The sequence below is a fragment of the Myotis lucifugus genome, unplaced genomic scaffold, assembly GCF_000147115.1.
Source record: "Myotis lucifugus unplaced genomic scaffold, Myoluc2.0 scaffold_1004, whole genome shotgun sequence".
Taxonomy (NCBI): Eukaryota; Metazoa; Chordata; class Mammalia; order Chiroptera; family Vespertilionidae; genus Myotis; species Myotis lucifugus.
Genome location: NW_005872052.1, coordinates 24,428 through 39,393, shown reverse-complemented (window position 1 = coordinate 39,393; position 14,966 = coordinate 24,428).

Here is a 14,966-nt window from a genome sequence, read left to right as displayed (position 1 = left end):
TATATAATAAAGAGCTAATATGCAAATGTTTGTCACACCCTCATGCTGTCACAAGGTAATGGATCAGACACTCAACACTGGGGAGAGAGGAATGGGGACCAGCCAGGCTGCAGCCCAGGAGGGGGACAAGCTGCCTGTCCTGTGGTCCCAGGCACCTGCAGCTGCAACCAGCCAGGGGGATGCCAGCCGGGATCCTGGTGCCTGCAGTCAGCCAGAGAGAGGGAAGTCAGGGTGCTGGTGCCTGTGACCAGCCAGAGGAGGGAATACTGGGTCCCAGGTGTGGGGCAAGGCAGAGGACGTTAGGGGCGATCAGGCCAGTAGGAGAGCAGTTAGTGGTAATCAGGCAGTCAAAGGTCGTTAAGGGCAAATAGGCAGGCAGAGGTAGTTAGGGGCAATCAGTAAGGCAAGAAGGCATGCAGTTAGGAGCCAGCGGTCACAGATTGCAAGAGGCAGTCGAACATCCCCCAGGGGTCCCAGAATGGAGAGGGTGCAGGCCCGGCTGAGGGACCCCCACCCATTGCACGGATTTTATGCACCGGGTCTCTAATAAATACATAAATGAAAATACTGCTGGTTTGATTCACAGTATGGGCATATATGGAAGGCAACTGATCAATATGTCTCTCTCACATCAATGTTTCTCTCTGTCCTTTCTGTCTCCTTTTCTTTCCATCTAAAAATCAATGAATATATCCTCAGGTGAGGATAAAGAAAACAGTCTCTATATCTGTGCATAAGTGTACATCTACAAATAAATCAACGTCTTTATATCTATATCTATACATATATATAATTATATATATATATATATATATATATATATATATATATATATAATCTATATCTAGAGCTACCTCTAGAGCTATATCTATATCTATGTCTATCTCTATATCTATATCTACCTATATCCATGGGAGCAGAGGCACATTGATTTTATCCCTAAGGAGTCACTGAAGGTTCCCACATCCTACTTCCTGACCACCTCCTGCAGCATAGCCCCTGGTGTGGAAGGAGAGGACCCTGGGCACGGTGACCAGGACCCCAAGGAGGGGCCTCGTTCTCTGAGGGCACAGTCAGCACCTCCTTCCAGGAGAAGCCCCAGAGACCAGAACCTCCCTCATCTCTTGCCCTTTGTATGTGCAGACACCTCCCATATGCAAATGACCACATGGCCACCACACACACACACAGTTGGCATCCACTTAAATGCAGGGCCTCCTCACCCTGGAGAATACTTTCTGGGGGACGAGGACCTCACCTGCAAGACATGACTCCCGTGTGGCTCTTCCTCTTCCTGCTGTCAGCTCCCAGATGTGAGTGACTCAGGGCTTAGACGTGAGGAGATGGGGACCCTGCATCTGAGCCCAGGACTCACTGTGTTCTCTCTGTCCCAGGTGTCCTGTCCCAGTTGCAGCTGCAGGAGTCGGGCCCAGGACTGGTGAAGCCCTCGCAGACCCTCTCCCTCACCTGCACTGTGTCCGGGGGCTCAGTGACCAGCAGTGACTACTGGAGTTGGATCCGCCAGCCCCCAGGGAAAGGGTTGCAGTGGATGGGGTACTGGACAGGGAGCACAAGGTACAACCCAGCCTTCCAGGGCCGCATCTCCATCACTGCTGACACGGCCAGGAACCAGTTCTCCCTGCAGCTGAGCTCCGTGATTACCGAGGACACGGCCATGTATTACTGTGCAAGACACAGTGAGGGGAAGTCAGTGTGAGCCCAGACACAAACCTCCCTGAGGAGACAGCAGGGCTGGGCTGCAGGGGGCACTCAGGACACCAGGGGGCGCTCAGGACCCACAGCACAGAGAACAGCCCCAGGAGCAGGGGCAGAGGGAAGTGGGAGGGAAGGGCCTTCCTGTTGGGCTCAGGGATTTCCTCTCAAGCTCTCAGCTGCCCCCAGGGACGGTTCTTCCTTGTCATGTTCTCCCTGCAGACAACAGTGAAGAAGGGACATTGTGTTTGCAGGTGACATGTTGGCAGTGACAAGGACTCGCCTTCACGAAGTCTCCTTCACAAATTCTAAAAGTGGCTTTTTTCGCTGTCTTTTCAATGTTTCGCTGATAAGTGTGAACTCCATGGGTGGGTTGCTGGGATTGGGCTGTGTGCACAGCTCTGCCTCCCTCCCTGGGGGTCACAGCTCCCAGTGTCTGACTCTCCCTGTGCCCTCCCCGTCCTGGTTCCAGGGAGATCACAGGCCCTCCCTCTGCTGAAAGGCCTGAGCTCACTCAGGGCTGGTGGACCTCACCCATCCTCTCTGGGTCCACATTGACCCCCAGAGGAGCTGTCAGCTCAGTGCACCAAACACAGGAGCCCCACATCCACCCAGAGGAGGGGAACCTGCTGTCCATCAGTTAGCAGTGCTAACCCCACAGCAGGGAAAGGTGACGCTGAGGGCTGGGATGTGCATCACCAAACTCCTCCTCCACCTTTTCTCCTGGAGCCAAGGTTTTCTAGCTTCACTCTGGGTGAGATGTGCATCGGGAGCATGTTGGAAGCCGAGGAGCATCCATGGGACCCCCGGCGTCCATACCGTCCTCTGATGACTTGCCCAGGAAACACAGAGTCACACAGACACATAGCCACACACACACACACACACACACACACACACACAAACAAACAACGCAGTCTCACACACAGAGTCACACACACACAGTCACACACAGAAACAGTCACATACACAGTCACATACAGTCACAAACAATAAGACACACAGAGTTACAAACACAGTCACACGCACACACACACACAGTCATACACTCATTTCTGGAAAAGATATGCATTCACACATGAGCGGTAATACAAAAGCATTCATGTCTTTATGCACTGTACTTTATGAATTCTATATTAGAAAATGGGGTTATCCCTAACCAACTTGGCTCAGTGTATAAAGCATTGGCCTCCAAAATGAATGGTCCTGGGTTTGATTCCTGTCGAGGGCACATACCCCAGTGGGTGATGTGCAGGAGGCAGCCGACCAATGATTCTCTCTCATCATTGATGTTACTATCTCTCACTCCCTCTCCCTCTATGAAATCAATAAACAAATATTTCTTTTTAATTGTTTGAAAATAAAAAATGGGGTTATATTTCATTCTCTTGGATGGCATATGAAATACATATGTGGTCTGCAAGCAACTATCATTTCAACACTGGCCACACCAGTGAAGATCAACAGTTGCATTTCTCAGTCCACTTAGTAGGAGCTCAAATTAGGAATTTGATCCCAACTTTGCTAGATTGCTACAAATTTTAAAATATAATTAATTTAATACTGAAAACCTTCCACCAAATAAAAGTCAAGGACCAAATGGACTCAAGGGTGAATTCTACCAGAATGTCAACTAGAATTTGATAACTTTCTATCAACTCTTCTTGAACTCTTCCAAGAATTAAGGAAAGAGACAGCACTTCCAAACAGATTTCTTGAGGTGACCAATACACTCATATCAAAGTCAAGTAGAAACAAACAAAAATGAAAGGTCAATATCCATGATGAAATTATATGCAAAAACCTCAAAGATATTCTAGGAAACTAAACTGCACACTGAAAGGATCATTTACCACGATCAAGTGAGATACCATCCTAGCATCCAAGGATGCATCAATATATGTAAATCAGTAACTGTGCTACATCTCATCCACAGAATGAAGAATAAAGTATATCATCCTATAAATAGATACAGAATAAAGCCTTTAAAATTGAAAATTACTTCAGAATTAAAATTCTTAGCAGATTAGTTGTAGAAGAGATGGACCTCAATATACTAAAGGTCACATTTGAAAACCCTAGAAAGGCAACATGGCCCAAGGCGGGGGAAGGAGAGCGAGAGGAAGCCCCATCCACGTTCCTCTGGGGCAGCACCCCTGGGTCCTCATCAAAACCCCAGGAAGGAGGACTCTCAATCTTGGAAGCTTCCCCCAAAGGAATGGGGTCAGGGTGACGGGTCTCAGGAAAGGAGGGAGGGAGGAGTTCAGGACGGGACCCCTTGTGGCCAGCATCCTTGAGTCCTTTCCCATCTGGGCTCGCCGCTAGGATGACAAGGTCAGGCATGCAGCCCAGGGTCCCAGCTGCACCTTATATGCAGACTCCATGCAAATGGGGCTCTCCTCCTGCTCATAAAAGGGGGCCCTTGCCCGGCATGTTGGGGAGACACCCAGAACCCAAGCGCCTGAGACAGGACCCCAGCGGCTCCAATATGGGCGTGGTGCCAAGCTGCGTTTTCCTCTTGATCATTTCTCAAGGTCGTTCTCAAGAGTGGGGAGCGCTGAGACCTGTGCCTGTGCCTGTTGGTGCTTCCATGTGATGCTCAGTCCACCTTGTGTCTCTGTGTTTGCAGGTGTCCAGTGTGAGGTGCAGCTGGTGGAGTCTGTGGGAGGCCTGGTGCAGCCTGGGGGTCTCTGAGACTCTCCTGTGCAGCCTCTGGATTCACCTTCAGTAGCTACTGGATGGGCTGGGTCCGCCAGGCTCCAGGGAAGGGGCTGGAGTGGGTCGCACTCATTAGTAGTACTGGTATTACCATATACTACGCCGCCTCAGTGAAGGGCCGCTTCAACATCTCCAGAGACAACGCCAAGAACACGCTGTATCTGCAAAGGAGCAGCCTGAGAGCCGATGACATGGCCTTGTATTACTGTGCAAGAGACACAGTGAGGGGGAGGCAGTGTGAGCCCAGACACTAACCTCCCTGAGGAGACAGCAGGGCTGGGCTGCAGGGAGCGTCCAGGACACCAGGGGGCGATCAGGACTAGCATACCTAAGGTCCCAGCTCAGAGGCTGTCCCTGGAGGGATGTGTAGGCTCCCTATTGGGGTCAATGCTTTTTTCCAGAACACAAGGACTATCCCAGCAGCAGGTGCAGTTGGAGGTTTGGGCTGGTTCCTGTCTGGCTTCCTCTTCATGCCACAATTTCCCTCAGGGAACCTCTGGAACCTCATTCTTCGCTGACATCTGAGTCTCTGAGCTAGAAAGTCTGTTGTAAAGAGAGACAACTTTCTCCTGTGAACAAAAGGCAGAAAGTCTCTTTCATACACACTGGGGCCATAATGAGTTTTATCATCAAATCTTCTGACCCCCGTCACCTGAATCTAACAAGAGTCTCTAATGACTCAACAGCTCCCCTGAATGCTGGACCGTGGGCACCACATGTGTGTGACCCCAAAGCTGCACAAGAAGGACCCACAGGGTGACAGTCCTGGTCTTGTCCTCATGCTCACAGCACCCAGAGGGGTGGACACCATGCAGAAGCAGAGGCAGAGCAGCTGGTGCAGATGTTCATGACACACACACACCAAGGGGACGTGGGATGGTTATTATGCTCCTGATTGAAACTCCTGAGAAGCACAGGAAGGATCACTCAGCAAGTCAGACCTGCTTGGATGGAGAGTGGAAAGGAGGTGGGCTCAGGGCTTTTATTTTGGTGAGGTGGTGGGGAAAGGGGAGGATTTCTGTTTCCAGGAACTTGTGTGGTTTCAATCTCCCAATATCTTCCAATGAGAAAAGTATGAGTTTTTATACAATTTCTGGTGTGTGGGGCAGATGAAGAAGAGGCAGCAATAAGCCCTCAGTTGTTAGAAGTCTAACAAAAAAGAAAATTCTATGGTAGGAATTCTGTTCACTCACCTCCCTCTGAACCCCAACATCACTGATGACACTAGACTGAGGAAACAGTTCCAACTCCATCCTTCATCATTTCAACATATGAATGATTCTGAGTTGTGCACATACATGATCACTGCTTTTATTTTGTGTCTTTTCTCCAATTAAAGCCATGACTATTTCTGATGTAACTATTAGGTGGGTATCTGCAATAGACCATGAGCTGGCATATCAAATAGTTTGCACAGGAAGCTGCAGACATAATCACAAAATTTCCAACTTCAAGAAACACAGGTGTCTCACATTTCTGTGCTTGGGAGTAGTTTCTCAGATCAAAATAACATCATAAATTAATATATTGAGAATGGCTGTCTTTTATTTTTATTTTCTGTGCAAAGATAGGAAGTATTTCTAAAAAACTAGATTTTAAAAATCTGTAAATGTGGATATAATAAGATTTTGAGATTCAGAAACGGTCTGTACAAATGCTAATCTCTTTGACACGTGGTTAAAAGATTCATGAGAAGTTAAAGGTCTAACCTACTCATTGAGTCAACAATTTCTTCTTATTCTCAGAGAATTTAGGCCATTGATTGACCTAATTCCAATGTGCTCTTGACCCATGTGATCCCCTGTCCCTGACTTACATGGTGAGTGAGGTCAATGGAAGAGATGCCCTAACAGGGACTCCAGAATGACCAGGGCAGCCTAACCCCAAGGTCTACACTTATAGAAAAGGCTGAACCACATACAAATATCTCTTCAAGCTCCAGGGTAAATCTTCTCCTGGGCTGTGCAGACTCACAGCTCTCCCCTCACACAGGGCTGAGTCTCTGGGAAGGCAGAGCTGTGGTCTAGGAGAAGATGAGGCTGCTGGGTCTTCTCCTGTGCCTGCTGACAGCCCCCCCAAGGTGAGGGTCTCAGGGGTCAGGCAGGGGTCATGGGATGGCTGTGACCACAGGTCACTGACAGGACTGATGCTACTTGTCCCCAGGTGTCCTGTCTCAGGTTGTTAGAAATAAGGTGAGCGCCCCAAGTCAGGGGTCCTGGTAGAACACAAAACATACTCGGGAGCCAGGCAACAAGGCAAACATCTTTACTTCTATGCAGAAGAGTGCACGCACATGGTCTGGAAGCATGTGTACACCAAGCAGGCGGTCAGCTTGGCTTTATAATCTCTGATGCACACGACCTGTCCTTTGCTCTTGATTGGGGCTCTGGCACACAGTCTTTCATGATTGGCTAATTCAAAGGGAGGAGTTGGCCTTTGCTGTTTCAAAATGGCAGCCCCAGGGGAGCTGAAAGCCATGTGACCAACATGGTGACTGCCAAGTCACGCAGTCTAAAATGGAGGCCTTTTACACTGTTCTTTGACAGAAAAGTTGACTTGTTTCTTCTCACAGTTCCCCCCTTTTCTTTATTTAAACTCTTTCTTCAAACTTGGCTGACACTCATTGACTTTCCTTCTCTTCAGTGTCTAGACCAATTTGTCATTTGGTCAATATGGTTCCAACTAGCCCTTGGATAAGACATGGGATGATGTGACATCTCATCACTGTAGCTCCTAATCAAAGGGGTGAGTGTGGACACCATTGCTCCTTCCACTTTCCAACCATTGCTCCAGTGAATCAGAGAAGGACCCTCGATACCAGGCTCCAGATCACTTGTCACTGAAGATGCCGATGCCTTAGGGCCTCAGTGACGGTCTGTCCACTGTGTTTTCAGGGATGAATGTGCAGCACTGACCCCAACATTACACATCTTCCTCCTTCTTCTGCCAGAACCAGATACAAGGCCAACCTGTTCTCCCAGGTCACCCTACTGTTGGCATCTAGCTGCTCACTATCCCTTTAACTGCATCTCCAATGTAGTTAACAAGACTTTGCTGGTTCTAGAAAATATAACTAATCCACCACATTCTTGTTCACAGGGGTCCACCTGAAAGTGCGAGGACTACGCCCTCGATCTTGCCCCAGGGTAAGGGCTACGCCCTCCATCTTACCCTGGATCCTCCATTTTTGGGCAGCCATGTGCTCTGCAAGGCTTGTTTCAGGAAGCCCAAGCCTCTGCTAGCCACACCCAGGACTTCTTTAAACTAACCAATGACAATCAAGGGAAGTGTGCACCATAGATATGACCACATCCTGTGTAACAAGACACCGACTTGTGCCTGGCCAATCGGCAGGGCCCACAGTCCTTTCTCCTCCCCTTACTCCAACCCCCTATAAAACCCCTCTTCCCACAGGGCTAGCTCTCTCTCTGCTTCCTGCCGCTTCGTCAGCCAGGTGGGGGAGCCGAGCTAGCTTGAATAAAGACTCTTATGCTTTTGCATCGGACCTGGCTGGCTCCCTGGTGTGGTTTCTTGGGGATCCTGAAATCTGGGCATACCACACCAACACAGGACAGACTCAAACCATGCGGCAATCTGATCTGTAGCCTTAAACTCCTTGGCACCCTTTCTGGAACCCCAATGGGATCTGTGTGTATATGGGAATCAAAGGAGCCCCCCGGACCCTTTCTCCTCTTCCTAGTCTCTCTGTCCTGGAGAAAGGATTACAATATGCCAACGTGAAAGGAATAGCCAATTGTATCAGACCAAAAGGTCCACTCCATGCTGGAAGCCGATCCACCCTTGCTGCTTGATGCAGTCACTGCAGGGATGTTTCAAGGGACCTGGCGTATATAGCATACTGTTCTTAATATGTTTGCTCCCACTCTTAACCCTATGTGTTTTAAACAGCACCACCTCTCTGAGAAGGGTTGTTTCCCCAGGTGAGGATTTTTATCAGTAAAACTCCTTGGCTGAGTGCCAGGCGGGTAGTTAATCACTTGGACTATGAACAATCATGCTTAAGCTACATAATCTTTACTTAGAATAACCTCCTTCAGTTACTTCCTTGTAGCTTAATAGAACAATAGAGTAACCTTGGAATGGAGATAAGAAACACCCTAACCTTTGCAATAGAATGGATAGGATTAAGATCAAATAGTACAAATATAGATGTAAGAGGACAATAAAGGAAGGAACCTGGCTATGATGAGAGGAACCTGGCTAGGAGGAACCTCACCATGATGATCACCTGAACGCTGCCTCCGTGTCTTTCCTTCCTCGCCGACTCCATCCACACCTTTGGGAACCCCTGGAACAGGATTCCCCTAGGTAAGCCCGCCCCCCGTACTCGGGACAGATAGGACTCCACCAGGGTGCTGCAGACCCTCCTATAGAGGATAAGTAATGTAAGAAGGTGGATAGTACAGAACTTATATTGAGAAGATGTGCCATAGTGAGTCTAGAAGAAAGAAGACTCTGTATTGATCTTTAGAATGAGAAGATGTGCCATACTGAGTCTAGAAGAAAAAAGACTCTGTATTGATCTTTTAACACATGCTTGCTAGCAGAGGAGTTAAGGAATGTTTTTTTACAAGAAGTATGTCCATGCTTTTCTGAGGAAGGAAAGGTGCTGGAAAAGTAAATGTAAAAGCATGGGAGAAGGTAGGCCCAAGGAGCCTTATCCTTAATCCCACTGCAGCCTTTCCACCCCAGGAGAGTGCAGGATTGGCAAGCTCTCCCTGGGGTGATAGATCAGGACTCAGGTAATAGCGGAAAGTGCCAATCCTACTCTTAAAATGGATACAAGAGAGCATTTGGGGTTTTTCTTTTTGATGCCTGCTTTGGATTGAGTAAATGCATTTTACTTAGTTTTAACATATCAAAGCTAGCTCTTGACACAAAAAGAAAAACTGACAATTCCATCAACATAAACCTTTTTTTATAACAAAAAGAGGAGGATAATGTTATATGTTAGATTTTTGGGGAAATACAAATGCAGAGGGTTGTACAGCAGCCAAAAAGCATCGGGCCTCCTGTACAATAGCCTCTGCCGACTCAGCCTGGTAGAAGGATACGCAAACCAGACAAGAGTTTTACCAGATCTAGTAATGATGTGGGGAAGAGGTTGTGTTTTGTATGTTTTCAGAAGGAGCGGTACAGCCAATTTGGGTACCAGAGCGTTACGTGTATCACCACAGTGGACCCAGAGAAGCTCCTTGTCCCATTGTTCCAAAGACTTAGAGTTGCCCTGATGAAAGAAAACCAGAAAAAAGAAAAAAGGAAGGCTATGCAAGGGACTGAGGTGCCAACATGGGGTCAGCTAAAGAAGTTAACAACTGAGGCCCAGCAGATGGTAGAAAAGCAAGAAGCAGAAGCTACTCTCTCAGCCAAGTCCGAGGACTCTGAGTAAATCAGCAAAAGAAACTTTCATTTAGCAGAAACTCACTTATTGCTGTTTTTCATTGCCATTGTTTTATTATTCTTACTAGTTTTAAAAATGTTATGTTTCAGTTTTAAAATGTTTTGGGTTTTGCATCGGCATTGTCTTGTTATAGCCAGAGTTTTGTTCTTGATGCTTAAGTTTTACTTTCATTATGGTAGCACACCTGACCAGTGCCCATCTGTAGCAGATGTGCAGCCCTGAGCTGGAACTACCTGTCCATTGGGAGGATCACGTGTGCTTCCTTTTTGTCTGTCCTTATGTCCCAGCTTTGCCCCACATCTCATTTCCTTTTTCATTTTTTTTTAAAATCTGACTGCTTGTTTGCTGGTTCTTTGGCCTTTCTCCTTCTCTCCTGAACACAGCCTTTTCTAGAATCTCCCTACCCTACTGTTCCAGGAAGGGCACCTCCCTTTTATGCCACGACTAGGGGTGTCTGGTATATGCCCCATACGTGGAGTTTTCTTGTGCCAAGAGCCTGACATCCTGGGCTGAGGAAGCCCTGTCTTGGGACTCTCCTTTGTCCTGTATTGGCCCCTCTTGCCTTTGTGTCAAGAGGGACCCTCTTCTCACAATCCAATTGCCCACAGCTGTTGCCTGAGCTCTCTGTTCATACTGAGGTTAAAGCCTCATGGTGGCTGGTACCATGGATCTGTCTCTCACCCAATGGCATGAACTGGGCCCTCCCTGGAGAAGAAACCTGGGTTCCCCAAGATATGTGATCAATGCCGGGGCCCCGCCAGCAGGTGAGAGGAGCCCAAGGCAGGTGCTGGGCATGGAGGCCAGAGGGGCATAGGCTACCACGGAGACAGAACTGAACCTCACATCACCCTACTTGGCCCAGAGGATGGCTGGTTAGTCAATGACGGGTAAGATTCCTCAGGGAGGGACGACCTAAGACAGGTACAGTCGGGGGGCCAGTAGGAGAGAACTTGGGGTTCAACAGAGGTGGGGCACAGATCCTCACTCCCCCCCAATTGTGCAGGGGCTTGAACACTCGCCCCTTCTGAGGGAGGTCTCCTGCCCCCATGGCTGCTGCCCTTCCCATGCCCAGCTCAGATTGGGACCCAGATAACAGAAAGAGACTTGGCCCAGCTGAGATTTGTACCCAGGAAACAGAGACTGGCTGACAGCAGCTGCCCTCTCACTGCAACAGGACTTGTTTCCCATTTCTACCTTGGACCACAGGGAGGGGGGCAGCTGAAGGAAAGGGCTGTGTCAGGATGCTGCCTTCCTCCCTTTCTTCTCCCTCTTTTTCTAACAAGGCTCTGTGTGCACTCCATCCACTATGTTTGTTGTTATGCTTGCTATCATTGCTTGTCAGTCTTCTTCCGAGTCTTAAACAACCCAATCTGATTTACACGCACTGTCATTTAAAAAATAAAAATGGGGGAATTTGCTGGAAGCTGATCCACCCTTGCTGCTTGATGCAGTCGCTGCAGGGATGTTTAAGGGACCTGGCGTATATGGCATACTGTTCTTAATATGTTTGCTCCCACTCTTAACCCTATGTGTTTTAAACAGGACCACCTCTCTGAGAAGGGTTGTTACCCCAGGTGAGGATTTTTATCAGTAAACCCCCTTGGCTGAGTGCCAGGTGGGTAGTTAATCACTTGGACTATGAAAAATCATGCTTAAGCTACATAATCTTTGCTTGGGATGGTCTCCTTCAGTTACTTCCTTGTAGCTTAATAGAACAAGAGTAACCTTGGAATGGAGATAAGAAATGCCCTAACCTTTGCAATAGAATGGATAGGATTAAGATCAAATAGTATAAATATAGATGTAAGAGGACAATAAAGGAAGGAACCTGGCTATGATGAGAGGAACCTGGCTAGGAGGAACCTCACCATGATGATCACCTGAACGCTGCCTCCGTGTCTTTCCTTCCTCACCGACTCCATCCACATCTATGGGAAACCCCTGGACCTGTTGGGGATGGACCCCAACAACTCCATTTGCTGGGCAAGGCCACATGTCAGGGTCCCCCGTGACACCACCAGACATCAGCACGGGGTACCGCCAGTGCAGCATGATGGGCTTCAGAGGATACCTGGCCATTTATGCATCCAGTTTCCTCCTGGTATGAGGCAAGCACATATTCCATCCAATTACTGTCTGAGGTACATCCGAATGGGAATGGGACCACTTGGGCCTCTAGCTTTCCTGTCATTCAAGTGTAACAGTCGCTTTTATTTAAGGCACATACAGAATATTTAATCCATTCCACCCAGGCATTCGTTCCCTTATACCCTACTTCTATTTGCATGGTGGTGGCAGTGGCCTAGGGCAGTGGTCGGCAAACTGGCGGCTCGGCAAACCGCAACTCGTGAGCCACATACTGCTCTTTGGTCTCTTGAGTGTGGCTCTTCCTCAAAATACTGGCTCTTCCACAAAATACCGACTTCTGCACGTGGGCCACGAAGTTTCAATCACACTGTAAGTGCGCGCCCCCACATGGTATTTTGTGGAAGAGCCACACTCAAGGGGCCAAAGAGCCGCATGTGGCTCGTGAGCCACGGTTTGCCGACCACGGGCTTAGGGGTTCTTGTCCTGTGACATCTACTCCTAAATCTAGTCCTAGCCAATCTTTTGACTAAAGGCTGAAATATACAAGTCTTTCAAGTTATTTTTAATCAATAACTTAACTGGGTAAACATGATCTAGAGTGTACACTTTTTCCCAGCTCACATTGAAAGCTCCTGCAATTTGCCAAATTCCTAAAGCAAATATAGCCCAGTACATGATGGTTATTAAGACAGCTCACAGTTTTTGGCATCAATTTCAAGGGGATATGTCCTGGTATGGCTGTTCAAATTGAGGTGTGTCTCCCCTTAACCCATGGGTCCAAACTCACTCTGAAGTCAGAACAGCAGTCTCTGTGGTAAGCAAGACAGGTAAGGTCCTTCTCAGGAGGGTTCCAACTTGCTTTGCTTCCACATCTTGATGAAAATAAATGTAGTCTTCTAGTCTATGGCGATAAACAGGAAATTCAAGAGGCCTTGAGTCAGGAGGCCTCGTAACCTGAGAGAGATAAAAGTAGAGGAGATACCCAGGACACAGTTCTTAAGAAATTGGTCCCCAGTTTCCATTGTAGGAAGATCTTGAGGCATTCCAGGGCCTATTGGAATCACCTACAGCCAACTCTAGATAAAAATAAAAATAAAAATAAATTTTCTTAAAATTCAAACCCTAGGAAGTTTGTCAAACTTGATTTTACCAAAAGATTATATATTAAAGTGTATTAGACAGGAGCATAGGCCAGCAAACTTCAGTTCCTATGATAAAAAGATGGTCTTTTATTAAATACCTGATTTATATAACATAATTATTTTACTAGAAAAGAACTGGCCAAAATGAGGCTTATTTTCTAACTTCATTTGTACTTGGGTCCTGATGTTTTTCCCATTAGTCTCCCTGAGCACTTTGGCATAAGTTATTTACCCTCTGCTCAGGGAGGCAAAATGCAAATCATTGACTCTTAAGTGTCCTTGGTTTAGTGAAGACAGAGTTTTCTAGATGGTTGCAAACTGCTGTTTAAATATCTCAGTTTCCCTGTTCTGCTTGTCCTGGCTTACTGGCCTGTTCCATTTAATCAACTTCCTTTTAACATTTATTTTTTAAATGTCTTATAACTTTCACAGACATTTTCACAATTTCCAGAAATAACCACATTTAGAAGCCACCTTCTTTTTCCTTCAAAATGCATAACCATGCCTTAGTCTTTTCATCAAGTATTTCTACTCTAATATTCTTTCTTTCTGTATTAGAATTCTTCATTCTTAGAAACCTTAATTTTTTAATGATTACTAAAAAGTAAACAACCAGTATTTCTTAGATTAACATTTATGAACGTACCTTAACTGCACTTTTACTTTCAAGAAAATATACCTTCAATGAAATTCAAGAGACCTTCTGTGATAAAAACTAAGAGCAGGCAAATTAAAATGTGTCTAGCAATTAACGTTTCAGTTTTTTTTAACATTATGTTAGTTTTCTGTTTTTGCCTTACTTGTTCTAGTACATAGATCTGAGCCTCTTTTAACAGCTTTTCTGCACTTCTATCCTTCCAATTCTCTACCTTTACAGTTTATTTGAAATGTCAGGCCAACTATTGGTGAAAAAAATGTAATTTTTAATATTTCTTGGCCCAACAGGTCCTCAGGGTCTGGCCCAGAGTACTTTCTCTTTTGATCTTTTAGTCTGGGTAAAATTCGGAAGGCCCTTCTTTGCCTTGCTGAACATTGAAGTCCTTATTTAGGTTCTGAGTCCCACTGGGGCTTCCGGGTTTGGAAATCTTACATCTGCTGGAAGCACACCAGGGCCAGCCAGGTGCTCCCTTCCCCAGATAGCCACAGCCGACTTTCAAATCATTCCCCCTTCTTTTAGTCTAGCTGGTCAGCTGAGCTAGTGGGTCTTCCCGCAGAGTTTTTAATGCTTTTTTACTGCTCCAACTTCTTCTGCAGCCTAGAAAAGCTGGTTGATGGTGCAGTGGCCTCATGGCAGTTGGAGCTTTATGAAGATAGCTTCCTCCCGAGGGGGAGGCTGGGATTGTAAATCACCATCTTGGTTGTTCCCTCAGATTGTCCCTGGGTCGCATAGGGTGGGGAAGGCAGGACAAGGGTCTCATTGCCCTTGTGCTCTTTTAGGCTTCTCTGTCTTTACAGGGAGAAGAGAACTGGCCCCTTCCTCCAATAGAGAGCAGTCAGTCTCCTCTTGAGTGACTGCATGTTCACTATTAACATATTTGTAATTATTACTGAAAAGGCTTTATCCAAATTCTTCATTTTTGTTACATCTATTTATTATATCTTAACAACTTTGAGATTTTAAAGCCAACTACTACCTAAAGCATCAATCTTGTTACCCAACCCAGCCTGCATAGCTTACTTCCTTATGTAATTTCAAGTATGTTGTATTGGTATAATTTAGTTGAAAAATATTTCTTTTTAGGGAGAGAGAATAAAACTTTGGGTCACCTCAGCTCCCTTGAGATGTTACAAAGCTGTCTCTCACTTTAATTCTTAAAATAGTACATTTGGGAAAGCTGTCAAATATATCTAATTTAAATATTATTAAAATTTAAACCGGTTTC